The following is a 19,277-nucleotide window of genomic DNA, read 5'->3' on the forward strand; positions in this document are numbered from 1 at the left end:
CCTCAGGCCACAGGGAGGCACCTGTGGAGTAGGGGAGTTCATGTACCCCCTCTTTTTCCCCAGAGCGTCTGGACTCAGGTTAGTTTGGAGGTGGGGGCTCCTGTACTTTGCCACAGGCATGGGGAGGGTTCTCTCCTCACCCTCTCTGCCCTCCAAACTTGGGTTGCACTTTCCAAGAAGGTGATTTTCCCCTCCCCTCGTCCCCATCCCCAGAACAAAACATGCTGATCATGTGCAATATTTCTTACTGTGCCAAGAAGCCACAATGACCGAGATGAAAGCTGTTTAACACACACACACACACACACACACACAAAAGAATGCTTCCTTTGAACCATGTCTGACCACCCAAAGCCTGAAGTCTAGGTAGGCTTAGCTCCCCTCAGCAACAGAGGACAGACTGAATAGGCTTTGACAAAAAATGCTGCCAAAACAACAACTTAAAATGGACTTGTTTGTGGATGTTGTCTGAATCTTCAGGTTGGCCTCCATAACATCAATAAAGCATCTAGAATGGCCTGCTTCATTAGTCACTGGTAAACCAAACAAATTCTACCACCAACGTAATTACCATTACAAACACCCTAGAAGGAAGACTAACTTGATGGGAAGAAAAGCATGGAGTCCACAGAGATTTCTTACATTTTACTTTCTGCTTATTTCTGGTTTGGTGGGTAAAGAGGGTAGATGGCGGTGGTAATGTCCTCTGTCAAAATTTTCTAGCAGAGTAATAACATCAAAGTACAGGTCTATTTACAATCGTGAACTCTTTATAAAAAGCTCTGAAAACCAAAATGTAGTTTTCATTACACATTTGCTAGTAAAACTTAACCTAATCTAAATTTGCTGCAAAACCTCACCTGAACAGATGTGATGTTAAAGTCTTTATCCCACTTAGAGTCAAGATACATACGTTTCATTGCAAACATATTAATGTGTTTAATTATGGGGCTGCTAGCCACAATCCCACTAAGGGTGGTATGTAATTAATATACCATACTTGGACCATATACCCTTCCCAAAATCCAAGAACTTCCAAGTTCAGAAACATCTGACCCTAAAGGTTTCTGACAAAGGACTTGTGGGTCTACGTTTCCTTAACCTTCCTCATCACTCCCACCAGTGGCCAGTTCTCAAAACTTTCCATCCACAGGAACCAGCACATTGAATGCCCCTAAGTCCTCTACAGCCCAACCCTCAAGCCTTCTCGAAATGTATTCTTTGACCCATCTGCAGTATGTGCAATCCTTTGCTGGATTAACAATAAACTTCTATGCCGATGAATCAAAACTTTTGTTGTCGCCTTTTTCGCAGCTCCTTGGAGGCAGTCGGCTGCTTCAGAATGAAGCTGAACATCTCTTTCCCGGCCACCGGCTGCCAGAAACTCATTGAAGTGGACGATGAACGCAAACTTCGTACCTTTTATGAGGAGCGCATAGCCAGAGAAGTTGCTGCGGATGCTCTGGGTGAAGAATGGAAGGGTTATGTGGTCTGAATCAGTGGTGGGAACGACAAACAAGGTTTCCCCATGAAGCAGGGTGTCTTGACCTATGGTCGAGTCCGCCTGCTACTGAGTAAGGGGAACTCCTGTTACAGACCAAGGAGGACTGGAGAAAGAAAGCGCAAATCTGTACAGAGGTGTATTGTGGGTGCCAATCTGAGTGTTCTCAATTTGGTTATCATAAAAAAAGGGGGAGAACGATATCCCTGGACTCACTGATACTACTGTGCCTTGTCACCTGGGGCCCAAAAGAGCTAGCAGAACCCACAAAGTTTTCAGCCTCTCTAAAGAAGATGATGTCCGCCAGTATGTTGTGAGAAAGCCCCTCAACAAAGAAGGTAAGAAACCTAGGACCAAAGCTCCCAACATTCAGTGTCTTGTTACCCTACATGTTCTATAACACAAACGTTGGCATATTGCTCTGAAGAAACAGTGTAATAAGAAAAACAAGGAAGAGGCTGCAGAATATGCTAAACTGTTGGCTAAGAGGATGAAGGAGGCTAAAGAAAAATGCCAGGAACAAATTGCCCAGAGACGGAAGCTGTCCTCTCTGAGAGCTTCTACCTCTAAGTCTGAATCCAGTCAAAAATGAGATGTTCTAAGAGTAACAAGTAAGATTAGACATCCAAAAAAAAAAAAAAAAAAACTTTTGCTGTCACATGTTCTGTCTAGCTACATCTCACTTACTTCCATCTTCCTACTTGAACGTTGCCACTGGTGGGTTGTGCCAACTTGTCTGAAGCTGAACTTCTCGTGGTTACCCAGTCTCCCAAACCAGCGCCATGTCTATTGATCTACATAATTTTAAATAAACTCTCATCACCCTCGATCAAAACCTTGAATCTCTATTGTCAAATTCATATCCACTGATGTGGGTAACTTAACCACTCCCTCCGCAGGTTTAATCAATCAGCAAACCTTGCTGACTCTTCCTGGCGTGGACATCATTGCATCCTTTTCTCTCCTGTGTCCACTGCCTAATTCAGACTCCCCATACCTCATCGTTAATACCCCATGGAGCCTCCACCATATCGCTTTCCCCTCCCACCTAATCACCACTCTGCCACAAGATGAGTATTCCTACCCTTCTCCTCCATCACAAACACCTGCTCAAAAATTTTCACAGGCTTCTCAGCCCACAGAATAAGGCCAAAACAACCCTTAGTGTAGCTTTCAGGACCCTCCAGTGTTGGCTAAGAAATCTTCTGCAGGTTTATCTTCTTAAGGCTACCTGGACACTTGAATCAACAGGGGGACTTTTTAGATATACCACATCCATGACTATACAGCCCCATCCCTATTTCAGTTTAACTGTGAGGGGTGTTATACCAGACAGTTTGTCATTGTTGCTCTTTGTATTTGTTCGTTTTTTTTTTTATTTCTTAAAGCTCCTCCATGATTCCCATGTGCTTTCATGAACTGGGGGCCACAGATCTAGAAAAACTTTTTACTCCCAGCACCTACATACACCTTGCACCTTTCACACACCTACCCTTCTAGTCTTAAAATGCCATTTCTATTAAGCCGATCTTTTCCACCCCATTCTGAAACATTCTCTTGCTCTTAACAACTACAGCAATTTGTAACAAATTCATAGTCTTATATTTATTGTCTACTGAAGTACAAATGTTTTATAAGACACTTGTTTTTAAAACTGTGTTTAAGCTTGTTGCTCAATGAGATAATTTAGAGGAAGACATATTTAAATCCTTTTCTAGTCTCACCAGGTTCCTAGGCTTAATTCTCACATATATGATTAGGGTATCTTTTGAAAACTTGTCAACTTATTTTGAGATTACTTTCGCCATATGTCAGAGGGTTAAAAGACTTCATGGCTACAAATTCAGACAATAACCAGCAGAATACATACACCTGGCTGGTGTAGTTATGGTCCAGAGTACCCAAAGGTGGGTGGCAGTGCTCTGGAAGTGTGCTGCCATGTGTACAAGCTCGGCTCCCAAGGCACAGATGCAAAGACCTAGTCAGAGCAATCATGTGTTACCAAGTGTTATGGTCGGTCTGCATGGAGTCAGAATGCAAGAGACAAGATGTTACAACATGAAGATACAGGAGACCAAGCCAAATCAGCGGAAGAATCACAGGCAGAGTCAGCCAAGACGGAATGGCTCTCACGAGTGTCAGATACGCCCTTCAATATCCTGTTTTCACACAAGCTTATGTCTCCAGTTAGCTAGAAACAAGGTCAGAGGGACAGGCTAGCACAACACTGACTCAGGCAATTGATAACCAAACATATAAGAAACATAAAAGACCAAGATGTTTCCTAATCCAAAGCAATACAACACACATAGAAAGGGGTGAGCAGGGGGTAAAGTAACCGCATCTGGGGCACCATCATATAAAAATGTGGTAATTCTACAATCATCAAGATACACTGTTCTCCCCTGTTGTCTACAATACTTTCTTCCTACATTAGTCAAATAAAAGGCAAAGAAAGAAAGCCCAAGTGACAATACAATGTGGTGACATTGATAATGGAAAGGCATGAGTCGCCTTTAGCTAAAGCACTGCAAAGAATTATTACAGTGCCGTGTCCTAAACAATTAGTCCTTGTGAGAAAACACTCTGCTGTGGGCCTACACAAGCAAGAGCTGTTTCCTCAAACCACTGATGTTCAGTATCGTCAAATATGTCAACCAGGCTTTGATAACTGGTGTCAGTTGGAAGAAAGTTTTTTTTCTAAAGGATCTTCCAGGCCGAACATCAAGTTTGTGAATTCTCTGACTCCAATTTCCCTCCGTGACTGTAGCCAGAGAAACCACTCCTCTCCAGAGAATGCATTCTCACAGAAACGTCCCTCAACCCTCAATGCCAATTCCTTGGAATACCCTGCAAGCCTGGAATGCATTATGGTAACTGGCCATATTAGTACATGTGTTGTATTCTGTATGAGCAAAAACCAGAAGCCAAAATTATTTTAAGTCCATGATCCTTCCGAGAGACAAGGACAGGAATGGCCATGGGCAATCCAATCCTACACATAAGAGTCCTTCCTACAGCCACATGGGCTACTTATAGCCAAGGCACAAGATTCAGGGCCCTGGACAAGTCATTTAATGATAGGACTCACCAACATGTCTATACTTTTCAAATGAACAGAGATGTCTGTCACTTTGAAGAACTTAGCCAACCTGGAAAACAATCCTAGAAATCACATTTTCCCTTCATTTCTCTATGAACTCTGCCACCCAAAGTACACCCTCCACATACACAATCAAAAGACACCTTATGTGTACTGAACGCAAAGGCATTCATAAAGTGTTTATTAAATTATCCTGACACAAGTTTTTTTAAAGTTATTTTAATGCCGAAGAAAACACAGAACAAAATGTGCTTGCAAAGGATACAGCACAAGAAAGTACACTGCTAAGATTGAACGTTAGCAGCCTTTGTTAGCCATTTCTGCAACTCACTGATCAGCGGCTCAAAGTGGCCAGTCGTTGCTCTGGACTGAGGGAAGAGGGACTGGACATCAATACAGCCACATAAGCTCAGGGTATAAATAGGTACTTCTGTACTACCAAAAGCCAGACATCAGTTGTCTAGCCTAAAACACCACCACACTCAAAGGATGAATGTTCACAGGATGCAAGGAACAGTAAGAAAAGGCCAGCCGCACAGGGCAATCGGAAGCATGTCTCAATAAAATAAGGCGCAGAAAATTAGGAAGGGGGGAGACTTCCCCTCCACCAGCAGGATATCTGTGTTTGCATTCTTCCTTCCCATCTCTCATGCCCTCATCTGATGAGTCTGTGACATTACAAACAGATTTCTCATTTAAGCATTCATTGGTTCCTGCTATTTCCTCCCACCTCAAATCACAATCCCTATAGTTGAGGCCCAACAATTGGTTGTTATGGAAATGAACTGTTATGGAAATGAACGTTAGACCACGAGGGCCCAACAGCTAGTTCAGGGGGCAAGAAAGAGCTGAATGAGAAGTGTAAGGAAATGAAGACCTCTGACTGCTTCTGTTTTTAAGACAATGGTCTGACCGAAGCTATACATTTTTTTTTACATTATTTCTAAAATTGCAATGCATTACAATGGCAGGCAGCGACTGTGCTGTGAAACAAAAAAGGGATTTCAAAAAACGCATCATTCTCTACCATGACCATTCCCTGCAGGTGCTCCCCACTATCTGCCTACGGGTGCGTATGCGTAAAAACAGCATCAGCTGTCAGGGGTGCGCACAACTGTGGCCTCCTGGGTAGGTGAGTGAGCAGCACACCCAGACAGCCTCGAAGTCGTCTCAACACTTAGGAGGCCCAACAGACAGGAGCTCAAGGTGGGGGCTCTGATGCAGACCCCCCCAGCCCGATGCCTCCCTCAAACATTCAGACCCTTCAGTGGCTCAGGTCACCCAGGACCATCACTGATCACCAACATTTTATCAGACTATATAGGTTTCATGAGTTGAAAAGGTTATCGCAGACTTAACTGTGTCTATGATGGAGCTGCTCAGTACACAAAAGAAGATAAAAGTCACTTTTTTGGGTAAGTTTGTGGGACCCCTTGGAAGGGGAACAGAAAGTGTGCATCAATCATAACCTGAGAGAGAGTCAAAGGCATCTAATCTGAACTGATTTACCCTTGTGCTAAAAAGGTATGTCACCGCATGGTTACAGATCGCTGGTGGCCTGCTACAAAAGGCATACAACAGGGAAGAGTCTGATAACAAAGTAGTAAAATTCTGAAAATAAGACACAGCAACATCCTTATAGCTTCTACTATTTAAAAAAAAAAAAAAAAAAAAAGGTAGCCAGATCTACAGGACAAATTAAGTCCCCTGTTTCCATCCTTCTCCCAAATCTTCACACAGTTGAGTGAGCACCTCTTCCCATGAGTATCTTTCTACTTATCAAGGGTGTTTAATGGATTAACAGTACTATTTTTCTATAGTTCTTAGAATTAATCTCCCTAAATATCAGGTTATGAATGTAATATAAATTTAAAAACAGAAATCCTTCTCAGGGACTACACTTAAAAACGAGACAAGATGCAAATGAGACAGCACTTAGAGAAAAATCAGTTGCACTGGGGGTCATCTTAGAATGTACTTGAAGCAGTCAGAGGGAGGTTTTTGTTTTTGTTTTTTTCCTAAATAAACAAGAGTATTATCTCTCCAAATACTCTCTTCCCACTCTCTATTTGGCACTCTTTAGAAATCATTTCCCTTTCTGCATCTATATTTCTTAATTTACAGGAAGGAGACCAAGATTAAAAGCCATCATCTGACAAAATTATTTTCTTGAACACAGAAAAAGGAGAAGAGATGATCACACAGGTGATTGCTTTGAGGGAAAACATGGGACAGCTGAGGGGGAGTGGGCACATCATCATTTACATACTCACACAGGAACCCCAGGGACCGGTTTCACAATGTTTCTTGTGCAGGACAGACCAACAGACAAGAGTGCCCTGCCAGGCAGTAACATTTACTTCATGTTCACCGTACGTGCAACACCTCTACCCTGGTCATGCAGAATAAAAACTGATTTATTTAGCAAATGAGGGTTTCATCACACAGTACACTGATTTTTTAAAATATCATAATTTCAATACACAAAGGGAAGCAAGCAGAACATCTAAGGTCACCAGAAAGAACAAAATGAAATACAAGAACACGGAGGAAATAGGAAAGAACAGAAGCCTAAGCCTAAGTATATTTAGCACACCTTCAATATCTATTAATTATAAATATAGATCTTCCTTAAATCAGTGGTAATTGCAAAGAGAATATTCATGATCACTTTGCTAAATAAACAGATGTTTGACTAAACTTACAACTTAATCACCAGCATGAAAGATTATAATCTACCATCATTAAAAAATACCACATACAAACTTAAATTAAAAGGGGTTTTTAGGGCAACTCTAAGTTCTTCATTAGAACCAGCATCATTACACATTTGAAAAATATTTGTATCCCCACGCAATTTACATGCCTGTTGATAAAACAGGTGCAAGGCCTGGTAAACGAGACGGAGTCTCAACTGCAAGTGAGACGCCTACCACTCAAACCACCATGACTGCTTTGGCCCATTTCAGTAAGAAACTACTCAAAGTTACAATCTGCTCAAGCTATAAAACAGTATAAGAATGACAGGCCATATATATGGTTAAAGTTATCAAAAAAAAAAAAAAAAAAAGAAGAAGAAGAAGAAGAAAATCAACACTACTTTCTTCCAAGAGCCAGAAATCATAAATTATCAACTTCCTCCTGAGGACGAAGGTGACCATCGCAAGCTCACAGTCAATACAAGAACCCTGCGACTTTCTGAATCCATTCTCTTTAAAATATGGCTTTTTACAAAAAACAGCGTCTAGAAGGGACAGGTTAGAAAGATGACAGTGAGGACAGAGCAGACAAGAGAAGGAGAGAGAGGGTGCTGACCTTTCAATGTGGAGCTACCAAAAGGCCAGGGGCTATTTTGCTAGAAAGTAAAAACATCACCTTCCTCCCTGGCATCGGAGTAGTGACAGTAAATGCTTGCTGACATTCAGCAAGAGGACGAGAGCTGGCTGCCTGAGGAGTGGCCTTCACAGAATGTCTAGGTAAAAAGCAGAGCTTCAAGGGAAACTGCCTTACAGACTTAAGACTCCTGGGCACTGCAAGGGCACCTCTCCAAATGGAAAACATGCAACGAATGACCAACGCCTTGCAAGTTCACGGGGCTTTGGACCAGCGTACAATTCAGTGCCATCCCTTGTATCAAGCTCCACACCAATCTTTCATGTCAATCATCTTCCTTTTCCCCAAGAGGAAAGTTAAACAGCTGTTTGGATATGAGGCTGGGTCATGCAACACTGGATTTGACCAAAGGGTTTAAAAGAGATGGAAATCCCTGGAGTGAAAATAAAATTTGAGGGTGGGGAATGTGACATGTGTTACCTCCACAACCCTGCCCAGAGATAGGCCTGTGTTTGGGTTTCTACCTCATGAGAGGTACAAAGCAGGAAGACGACCAGAATCCAAGTGTAAACAAGTCAAACGTGATCTCTCTGTCCTCTGAGTCCCCGCAGCACCTGGGTTGCATCCCTTCCGGCACGTAGCATGTGCTTGTTTAACATGTGCTTGAGTTATTTCCATTACCAGACTGAATTTCTGACACTGGAGACTTCATTTTCATAGCTTTGTATTCCTCATCATTCCCAACACAATACACTGTTCAGAGTAAGGACCAAGTAACCACCTGAAGAACCGTACTGCAATAGAGTGACTAGACACTGAAGACACTTCTATGATGCGTGCTTTGCGGAGCACTGTCATACAAAAAGTGGTACATGGCGCTTGCCGCCGCCCCCCCCAATACCTTCCACTCTTTTAAGTACAACAAACAGGGAGTTAACATTAACTTATTACTATGGGTTTAAAAAAAAAAAAAAAGCATCGCAACAAAGATGAGTATGGTTCAGTTGAACTGGAATGAAAACGCTCCAAAGAGTCCTCCAAGGAAGTTTCTTGCCTCTTCAGAATGCGGACTGCTGAGTTACTACCCCTAGTGACCCTCAGGGAGAGTGACAGTTCCAGAAGCTCAGAGCTGCTGAAAATGACACTAATTCAGCCCTTTGGTGACACCAGAGTGGAGAATGAGAAATACCCTTTAATTTGATGCAATTTAAACATCTGCCAAAGACATCATGGAGGCACACAGCGTCCTCTGGTCTCACTGGTTCCGCCTGGGGTCAGCTTTCACGCCCACTTTCACACACTAACCCTAACACTGTGACATCCTTCGTCTCAGGCTACCCACATCTGGCCACCAGCTGCCTATCAAGTAGATCTCTTCACCTAGATTACAAAGAATACCTTTCTCAAGTCCCTAGAGGACTTATCTTCCAGGTAAAGAAGAGCTAGATGGTGAGTCTTCCGGCTCAATTACCAGAAAGGCGTCCTGGGAACCTGTCCAACTCCAGAGGGGCAGCACTCACGCTGAGAACAAGACAGTAGAGCCCAGCAATTTCAGGGTATTAGATGTAATAAGAAGGAATCCCTTACCTGACTCAAGGGAAACATTGTGGGAATTAAATATAAGGCTTTTAAAGTGGTCTGACGTCCCCCAAAAGAACACTAAGTTAGTACCCATTGTTAGCACTTATTAGAAGCAAAGTTCAAGAGTAGAGAAATCTACTGTGCTCCATTCTAATAAGAGGGACTTTTCAAGTCACTCGCAGAAGAGAAACATTACACCTTTTGTAAGGGCCGTAACAGATACACAGCTGAAGGAAATGTTAACAAGTGAAGAGAGAGGAAGTGCCGGCCAAGAAGCACATCACGGAGCAGTAAAACACAGCGGTATGCAATCCTGTTTGAGAATTAGGATCACCTGTGGTGCAACAAGGCCTGCGCTCCGTTCCCGGAGACTGATTAGTTGTTCTGGTCAACTCCTGGGCTTTTTTTTTGTTTTTTGTTTTCAAGTTCCACAGGTAATTTTCAGGTAATGTCCTAACAATGTTAAAAACAGAGAACAAATGAACAGGTAAAAGGCGAATGGAAAGGGGCATTTCAAGGAGCCATCTTGTGAAAGAGGAAGTCTTTTAAAAAAAAAAAAAAAAGAGATAGGCTGGGAGCTGGAACCTCTACCAGAGAGCCTGTATCTGGACAGACGCTTCCTGGAGCAACAGAATACAAAGAAACTGTAAGGGACTAAAAATAACTGCATGAACGCACAGTTGGGGGATTATGAACAGTAAGAGACAAAAAGGCCACAAACCAACAGCCATTTCTGAGGTGCAAAAGCAGGGTACTGGGTGTGATTCCTGCACAGAGCACCACCAAGCAGATGGACAGACCACCTAAGCTAGGCCTCCTGCCCAACCCACCCCTACTGTCACCCCATTTAAGGAACCAGCTTGGCCCTGCCTTGGGGAGCAAGCAAGGGTATCTGTTTCCCTCGTGCTGCAGCCCCAACCAAGCCTTGCCTGAATTTCTCATCTGGCCTCTTATCAATTTCTATTGATTTAAGAGTCCAAGGACCCAGGTCGGTAACAAAACCACATTCAACCTTTGAGAGTCATTTTAATTTCCTGAGAAAGTTAGTTATACACAGGACAAGTCAATTCTGGGATGAAATACCCACCCAAGTAGCTGAAAAATTGCTGGCATTCCTAAAGAATTAAAGTTTCCCAGGTAAGTTTCATAAATCAGGCCACATTACAGCTTTTAAGGCAACTACTGGCCCAGATCAGAGGACAAAAAGTCAGACACTAATTTGTGTACCAATTCTAATATGCGGGGGAAGGGAGTGTCCCCACAGCACCAAGCAATTCTCTGACACCAGCTGGGTGCCGTACCAATTTAACTCAATTCTGACACTACCTAGTGTCAGATCCCACTGGTTAAGGGCAAAGTCCTCCAAGACTGCACCCCCCCCACCTTCCAGATGCCAATCACAAGTCAAGATTGTCACCCGTGCTTCTTACCAAACGGCTATAAACAACCAACAATCTCCTCCTTCGGTTTGATTAACCTGCTGGAGCGGCTCACAGAACTCAGAGAAATATATTACTTACTAGATCACCAGTTTATTTTAAAAGGATACAACTCAAGAACAGCCAGTTGGAAGGGATTCGCAGAGCAAGGTATGAGGAGAGGTCAGAGAACTTCTATGTCCTCTCCAAACATGCACAAGGCACCTGAAATCTCCAGCGTTCACCAACCTGGAAGCTCTCCAAACCCAGTCCTTTGGGTTTTTATGGAAGCCTCCTTAAATAAGCACGGTTGATTAAATCACCAGACACTGGCAATTGGTTTGACCTCCAGTGGCTCCTCCCCTTCCCCTGAAGCCAGGGGGTGGGACTGAAAGTTCCAATTCTCCAATCACAAGCTTGCTTCTCTTGGCAACCAACCCCCATCTGCAGGTGAAGCCCAGTCACCTTATTAACATAACAAAACCCACCTTTATAGCTCTCATCACTTAGAAAATTCTGGGGGCTTTAAGAGCTCTGTGCCACAAACAAGAACAAAGACCAAAGATATGTTTACTATAAGTCACAATATCATAAGTATGATAATGATTTTCTCTCCCTACCTCCAGAGGAAATATGGTATGCAATAATGCTTTATAAGGAAAGAGCTTTCCAGAAAGGAAAAAAAGTCCTCTTTAAAGAAATGAGTGGCTATGACATCTTTGTTACAGAATAACTGAAAATTCCCCAAAGTTTAAAAACCTACGACTATTTCAGACAATTCTTAAGGCAAGCTTATCAAGATTTATATATACATGATTTTGACTTAGATGCCATCACTTTTAATCTTAAGACCCCACCCAGAATCAATCCCACTCCCATCTCCACCACAGCCATCCAGGACACACAAAAAAGGTGATTCTCAACCCTAGCTGCACATCAGAAGCATCTGAAGAGCTTTGAGGAAGGAGGGGGTGGGGGGGAGCCATCTGGGACCCACACTTTGAAATTCTAATTCAGTAGACCTGGGGCACAGATGGTTTTTAAGAGATCCCTAGGTGATTCTGATGTGCAGTCAAGGGCCGAGAACCTCTGCATTCAAAGCATTGACACTTAACATTTCCACTCTGCATTGCTCTGCTGATGGAGCCCTGTTGCTGCGGAGTCAGACCCGAAGCAGGCGCTAATCGGTTCTGTTCCCTGACACACAGATGAGTTACTGTGATTCTTTAGGGCTGTAATTTAGTGGAGTTGAGACACTGATGAGTTCATGGCTTTGTTTCTCATTAATCTTTTACTGCGTTCCAAGTTGTGTGTGCTTTTCATTCTACGATTCCAAATCAACACGTAAGACATAAATGTTTAAAAAAAATACCCAAGCTGCTGCCTTCTTTTGGTAGCCTTTTGCATTCAAAAGATGATCGATGAATAAAAGACACCCACCCACTCCCACCCCAGTCTCCCCAACCACAGGCACAGCCAGGCCTGTGTCCATTACAAACAAATGCAGCTAGTTACCCTTAGAACAGGAGTGATTACAGAAACCGGTTTGGGCTTGAATCTTAACACCTAAGATCTGTGCTTCCAGGCAACAATGAGAATTTAATTATGGGGAGTAACCTGAGCACAGGCTCACTTACAGAGAAAGCTGTGTAAGTGCTTTACATTGGCCAATATGGGCTGGGGTAGGGGGCTGGGGAGCAGGCAGGCATTGTATGAAGGGTGTCTCCCCACTCAGAGGCTCTCTTCTGACCAATCTTCTACCATCATGATTTTAGACTTGGAACCCAAGATCTGTAATCTATTTCCAGAGCAACATCTCCAAGACCATCCTCATCAGCAATTGCCCAATTATCCAGGCAGAGGCAGGTGCTTAACGATTTCCAGGGGTAGGGCATAGTGGTAGAGTGCAGTGCTTAGCATGCAAGAAGTCCTGGGTTCAATCCCCAGTACCTCCATTAAAAAATAATAATAAACAAACATAATTACCCCCCTAAAAAAAGTTAAAAAGAAAAAAGAACTTCTGGAGTGCCCTGGCCAGGAAATTAACTATAACAGAAACCCTCAGACCTAGGACAAGAAAAGCTCCCAGAGCAAGAGGTCCAAGTCCAATGTGATATGTGGCATTTTCTTTCTCCATCTCTTCCATGGTCGTTCTGGGATCTGGGGGGTCAGGACGCTGAGTCCTACTCACTGATCAGCTATATACCCTCATTGAGTTACTGGCCCTTGGTGGGGGCATTTGGGGTGGATTTATTACCACCCACCCAGTGGGAGGACAGCTAGAGGCTTCATTAAGTCCAGGAACACGAAAAGCAGTCCCCCGAGGATGCAGGCCAGGGGAGGGCAGATGATTATTACCGAAGAAATCATGGCGGCTGTCTGGGCCTCAGAAAGCACCCAGCACTGGGAGAAGCACGTTATTAAAAAAGACAATAAAATAAATAAATCAGCCTTCTGGGTTCACATAAATATTTCGCTAATCAGTTAAAAGGACAGTAAAGGGAATATAGAAAGAGTACCTAACATTTAATGGGGTTTGGGTAAAATATTACACTTTCCAAAAGTTACTCAAGTGTGACAGGGAGTCTATGAGCTAAAATTACTTTTTCAAATGACCAAGACACTAATTTCTTCTTCAGACCCACAGGGAGGGACCCATACACAGTATCACAAAATGATAACCAGCCCTGCCTGTTCTTTCCCTTCCTGAAATCGCAAACACATTTCAGCACAAACCCACCACTCAGCTTCATTAGAATCAAACCAGAGGGAGCCAATGTCACTCCAAGCTATACACCTGTGCACAAATTAAAATATCTTAACTCACACTTCCTTGTGCATCAGACACAACAAACCCTGGAAATCTTCTACTGGCTCTTACAGCTAGTTCTCCGGGGCCAGAGGGAACAGGGAGGGGGGGGGGGTGCAGGGGTGAGGGTGTGGGTGCAGGGGTGGGAGGTGGAATAAAGGACACCTCCTGACACTCTAGTAATTGAGCTCTTATCCCTCTATCCTCCCCTGGTCTCCTGTGTTCCCTGACCATGTTTATCTGAAGAGATGGTCATCTCCAAAGGATAGAGATACGAAAAAGACCCAAGTTTAAAAAACAGCAAACAGATGCAACTTCAATTTGGAGTCAAAACTCACTTCCTGCTGATGGAGTTCTCCCAGATAAGCAGCTGATCCCTACAGAAACAGCTTTCAGTGTGACCACAACTATACTGCCGGTGACTAAGAGGATCCCCAGGAGTAAGCAATGTGCCAGTCTTGGGATGTAGGGGAGGGGAATGACTTGCCAACAGCAAGTACTGACCTTCAAAAAAACACACACACAAAAAAGCAAAGAATGCACAACTGTGCATTTGAACAATTTAGAGGATGTGACAGTGCCTTCTAATTATCCCATACAGATGTTAACCATGCAAAGAGTTGTGGTAACTTCTGAGTCCCCACATAATATGCTCTATGCTCCCCAAGGCACCAAACCAGAGTTTTTGGCCAAGTAAGAACACAATAGTTCAGCTGCTGAGTCACACGGATCACAGAGTACACTGTACACCTGCGGCTGCATGTCAATGGCTCCCGTTTTGTCTGGAAGTGTATTTGAGATGCTGACTGTAGCTTATTGCCTCAACGATTTGAGCCTTAACTCTCTGTCAACACCACACCAGAAGTGGTGACTTCCTGAGATCAAACAAGACTCTGTTGCCAGTTTTACACACAGAGACAGCCCAGCTGCGCAGAGAACCCGGTTTGTCTCATTTCCTGCCAACCTTGAATGGGCACCATCCTCGTCAAGATGGGGGCATTAGTAACATTGCTTTAAATTAGCAATCGTGATTTTAATATCTACCCGTCACCAATGCTGTTGTATTTTAGTTAAATGTAACTGCTTTTCTACCTCCTTACTTGGGGGTAATAGTTTTTCTCACAATAGGGCGCAGTGTAATAATCCGCAACGTAATTGTGCAGATACTCGCAGAAGCATGCACCATGGAAGTCACGGACGGAGCAGCACATGGGACGAAACCAATAAATACTGCAGACGTACTCAGAGAGCTGCCAGGGGAGCTCTTGTGTTCCCATCAAAGTGTCTCACTATATCCCAGCCAGGGCCACAGAAAAGAGCAGTGGTCCCCAGGAGAAGATTTAGCATCTACCCTACCCTTTATTTCAGAAGCAGCGAGTTCAGCTGTTGGGGGGAGGGAGCCATCCTGGCAACAAAACACAAAGGGCCTGGATCACAGCCTGCTTCTAAATAACACAAACAGATAGGAATTAGGTGATTAGAGAGTCTACTGTCAGCGGGGCTAAATACCAGCCCCTTTGGGAACACGTGTCTGCGGTGTGAATTTCCTACACTGGAGTACACACAGCACAACTGGCCCGAGAGGTGCCTCAGATCTGAATGGACCTTCTCCCACTGTCTACTTCAGGCAAATCTTCTAAGAATGAGGATTAATAATTGTAAAGATGGGAAATAATAATTTATATACACAAAAATCGGTGGAAACTGGCAAAGTAAATCATGTCACATCCATAGTCTTTAAAATTGCACAGCCATTAAAAATCACGTTTTAGAAAATTATTGGGAGGCCAAGGGAAATGCTTGATTACAAAACATAAACGCAGAGAAGCAGGCGAGGAGGCCATGAGGTATTAACAGTGGGGATGTTGCCCCTGGATGGTGAGATATAAGCAATTTATATTTACTTCTCTAAAAATTTCCCCACAATTTATAAGATGAATGCCTCATTCATAACAAGGAGGAAAATGTCTATGGTAGAGAATGTATGTAAAGATGAAATCAGAAGCTCAAGCTATCTGATGGGGTTACTTTATGAAAATACTGAATGAATATTAAACGCATAATGAAGTACCTAGAAGCAGGTGCTCAGAGGGCTCAGAAACCCATACAAAGATGACCAGCATTGAGACTCTTTATTAAAAAGGGAAAAATCCAATCCCTTCATAGAGTTGGCCTGGAGGCCAACTTTGTCTCTTACAGGAGACAAAAATACTAAGGAGGTACAGTTCACCCACTTTTCTGACATTAAACACCCATTAGAAACATAAATTCAAATCTCTCTTGGTATCAATTATGATGCCTCCAAAATAGTTGCGGGGAATATTTTTAATTTGTAAAGATAAGAACAATGCCTTTGTTACAGAGAAAATGAGCTGCAGCTTCTGGTAGCTGGCAAAACTTCTGAGAAAAAAGAGCTTGGAGACAAGTCCACCCAGTGTAAGGGAGAGGGTCACCACCCTGCCCAGCCAATGTGAAAGTCCATGGGGCACATGTGACGACGAGTAAGACAGATCTCAGTTAGAATCCTGGTTGCTTCGCTTACCAGAGAAGGAGCCTTGAGTGAGTTATCAGATCTCCCAAGCCTCTGCTTCCTCATCTATCTCAGGGATGGGGATGGAGCTAGCACACACCCAGCACCTCGCACTCTGCCTGGGCCACGCAGACATCCCATGCACCTGAGCCTTCCCCAGTATCCAGCAACCCCCTGCACTCCAAGCCTGTAAATAAGCAGACTTCCTCCAGAAGAAAGAGAACACGTGGCCCATTAGAAGGTTCCTTCTGGTCTATTTGGCAGTTGGACTTCATATCACAAACCGAAACATCCACAAACTGACTTTCAAGTCACATCTCTATGAGTTCCTTTAGCATAAATCGATGAACCAGCCTGAAAGACAGCATTTCTCAGCCTGTGAAGCTCAGAGCTGAGCTGAGCTGAGCAGAAGACCTTCTTTAAGATCTTAAAAAAGGACCAAGTTTCCTCCTCCTCAGGCTTCAAAGAGTCGTCAGCATCTGACACTAAAGATGCATGATATACTTTTGTGCGCCTGTCAGGATTTGGAAGGCTCTTTAGGATCTTGCTACTCAGGGTCCTGAACTGTGTGATCAAGCTCCTGATGCCTCTGCATGTGCCACGCAACACTGGTATTTTCCTCCATCCGTCTGAGGGCTGCCTGCACGTGCCGAAGGCAAGCACATCCTTTATCCTGCCCTCTTTCCTCCGCCTTACAAGTTCAGTTAATATAACGGCACATGAGGTGTGAACCCAGCTCTAACAAGGCTCCACTTCATAAACCTTTTCACTTTTATCCTGACGCTCACCCAGAAACCGTTAACAGGCCCCATCTCAACCAAACATCGGCTCCAATAGTATGTCATAAACCCTAAGAAACTCCCCTGTTCCCTAGAGAGCTCTGTTCTCTGAAGCAGACAGATTTCTTCTAGCGGAACTCTTACATCTCCTTTCACTGGAATCCCCGGGAGATGTTCTAAGCTGAGAACGGATACGTCTGGTTCACAGTCGGCTCTGAGACCTAGGGGGAGAAAAGCTCATCCAGGAAACAGCAGAGATATTATTACTGCATCCAAGTCTGGCTTCAGGAAGAAAAATGGTACTGTCAGAAGCCAAAACCTGGACAGACAGCCTTAGTCAACCCCCATTTTTCCACTGCTAGAAGCAACAATCTAGAACACTAGTCTTAAGGAACACGTGGTAATTATGAAAAATGCACAGTCCAGACTCCAACCACAGAAATTCTCATACAAGTAGCTTCCACACTAAACTGTAAGAAAAACTGACCTGCCTCTACCCTGGGGTTAAAGCCTGACTTCACGTGAGTGCCAACAGAGCATACAACTTTGCCTCTGAGCTAAGGCTTGGAAGGAGGGGGAAGGAAGGGAGACTGGGAAGAGAAGGGCCGTGGCAGACTTCCATTCACACTGCAAGTCAGCTCTTCAATGGAAAGATAAGGCATCAAGAGAGATCCACTTAATCTTTGTCCTCGGAGCAGTCCTGTGCAAACCCAGAAGGCCAGAGCTCATTTGCAGCAAATGAGAAGCAATAACGTTGGCAGCCATGTTTGCAGTGAATCTAACAGTTAACAATCAAATGATTTGCCCTAGTAGAACCTCCCATCCGGGGATACCTTGGAACCACACCTATGAACATCATTTTCCTAGCAGGGAAGCAGGCAGAGGTGGAAGAGACGTTCCGAGGTTAAACAGAAGCCAGAAGCAGCAATGAGTCCCTGCTCCCAAGGCCCTTCTGAACTTCAAGGCCCTTCAGCATCACCACAACTCTTTAGGGTATGAAGGTGGGAGAGTCAAAAACTGCTTCCTTAGGTTTTACACCCTCAAGTCTCCCGCTGCATTAAGCTCAGTTACTTCTACTAACAGGCAGGGCTTGTGTCCTTGAATTAACCATGGCAGGAGGTCATAATTGAGCAGAAAAGACACAATCAGAGTCAATGTGGACTTAAGGGGAAAGGAGAAAAAGGGAAATGAAACTAACTTCTTAGGTCTCTGCTACCTCTTATTGCTCCTGACCATCACCAGAGACGATGATAACGAGGACTCGGCTAGGGAGAGGGAAAGGTGAAGACAGCAATGAAAGAGGGAGCAGGAAAGCAATTTGGAAACGGAGCTTGAAGCTACAATTGTCTGAGGCCCGCTTCCTCCCACAGGCACCATGGAAGTAAACCACACAGCCTCTGAAGAATCAGAATTTTGCAACCTTCTACCTGTACTTACAAACACCGAGGTTGAAATCCGACATCAGAAGTGACAAAAGAGTCCTTCCTTAACCAAACCTGACCAGGATTCAGGTTCCTCTCAACTCTCTTCTCAACTAGGCCCTGACTTTAAGGCACTATGCTCCTCTCTGCTTTGTCCAATTTTACCAAGAATCCAACTTTAGCCAGATTTCCCCACCCTTGATATCTGATCCCCCTGGATATCTGACTGGGTTCCACATCCTCCTCCTTCCCCAAGCCCCACCCTGCTCCTTAAATAAAAGCCTCCACCTTTCCTTATTGTATTCCGAGACCAATCTCTCTCTACCACTGCAAAACCCCACTGCAGTAGTCCCTACACCCACCACAGTTGTGCTGAATCAAGTGTGCCTTATTGTTCTTTAACAAGTATCATGAATAACTGTTTAACACAAGGAAGCCAGAAGGAAGAAAACTCAGCCCCACCGCAAGCTCGCTGCACAGGCTCAAACACTCATTTAAAGACAAAGACTCGACTGCAATCAGGCACCTTCTTCGAACCAGTATCTATCAGCTATAGATTTAGAGACTTGACCAATGAAGACATGAATTACATAAATTCTGGGAGCAGAGGGATATTGGCCTGGCTTAAACCTGTGCCAATGTAGTCTTCTAGAAGCTAAAACTGCATTTAATAAGCAGCTTAAATGTGGTTATCCAAGCAAATGAGAGCAGGCCAGTTTGGTTGTTAATGTTTTAAGTAGTGAATTCAGGTTAAAGATGCCACCCGCTCCTTCTGGCTGAACCTAGAGCAAGGAGGCTTAAG

At 43.9% G+C, this 19,277-nt stretch overlaps 1 protein-coding gene and 1 pseudogene across 1 annotated transcript in view; one reads left to right on the forward strand and one right to left on the reverse strand.

Moving 5' to 3' along the window:
- Positions 1 to 19,277, reverse strand: part of SND1 (staphylococcal nuclease and tudor domain containing 1) — a 379,791-nt gene that overhangs the window by 295,219 nt on the left and 65,295 nt on the right. The window lies entirely within an intron of this gene.
- Positions 1,309 to 2,113, forward strand: LOC105085357 (small ribosomal subunit protein eS6-like; annotated as a pseudogene).

Source organism: Camelus dromedarius, chromosome 7, assembly GCF_036321535.1.
Source record: "Camelus dromedarius isolate mCamDro1 chromosome 7, mCamDro1.pat, whole genome shotgun sequence".
Classification (NCBI taxonomy): domain Eukaryota; kingdom Metazoa; phylum Chordata; class Mammalia; order Artiodactyla; family Camelidae; genus Camelus; species Camelus dromedarius.